This window comes from Sinocyclocheilus grahami, unplaced genomic scaffold (genome assembly GCF_001515645.1).
Source record: "Sinocyclocheilus grahami isolate Dianchi unplaced genomic scaffold, SAMN03320097.WGS_v1.1 scaffold4584.1, whole genome shotgun sequence".
Taxonomy (NCBI): Eukaryota; Metazoa; Chordata; class Actinopteri; order Cypriniformes; family Cyprinidae; genus Sinocyclocheilus; species Sinocyclocheilus grahami.
The window spans coordinates 7,940-8,685 of NW_015509495.1; the positions used below are offsets into that span (position 1 = coordinate 7,940).

The following is a 746-nucleotide window of genomic DNA, read 5'->3' on the forward strand; positions in this document are numbered from 1 at the left end:
TTTCCTTTAGAATTTGCTGGTATAATTCAGAATGCATTGTTCCATTAATGATGGCAGGCCGTCTTGGCCCAGATGCAGCCAAACAGGCCCAAACCATGATACTACCACCGCCATGTTTTTCAGATGGGAAAAGTTTCTTATGCTGGAATGCAGTGTTTTCCTTTAACCAAACAACATTTCTCATTTAAACCCAAAATTTCTATTCGTCTCATCCATCCATTAAACCTTTCTCCAGGTCCTCTGGTTTGTCCACATGATCTTTAGCAAACTGCAGAGGGGCAGCAGTCTTCTTTTTGGAGAGCAGTGGCTTTCTTCTTGAAACTCTGCCATGCACAACATGCTTGTTCAGTGTTCTCTTGATGGTGGACTCATGGACATTAACATTAGCCAATGTGAGAAAAGCCTTTAGTTACTTAGAAGTTACACTGGGGTCCTTTGCAACTTCATGGACTATTACACTTCTTGCTTTCGAGCGATCTTTGTTGGCCAACCACTCCAGGGGAGGGTAACAATGGTCTTGATTTTCCTCCACAATTTTTCTGACTGTGGATTTGTGGAGTCCAAGCTCTTTAGAGATGGTTTTCCAGCCTGATGAACAACATCAACTCTTTTTCTGAGGTCCTTGGAGATCTCCTTTGTTCCTGGCTGCCATAATTCACTTCCACAATCATGATCAGACTTTGATAGATCCCTGTTCTTTAATTAAAACAGGGCACGCACTGACACCTGACAGTCATCCTGTTGAT

The 746-nt window shown here is 42.6% G+C and overlaps 1 protein-coding gene across 1 annotated transcript in view; it reads left to right on the forward strand.

Moving 5' to 3' along the window:
- LOC107576900 (splicing factor U2AF 65 kDa subunit-like) overlaps window positions 1-746 on the forward strand; it is an 11,541-nt gene that overhangs the window by 6,847 nt on the left and 3,948 nt on the right. The gene's annotated exons all lie outside the window — the stretch shown is intronic.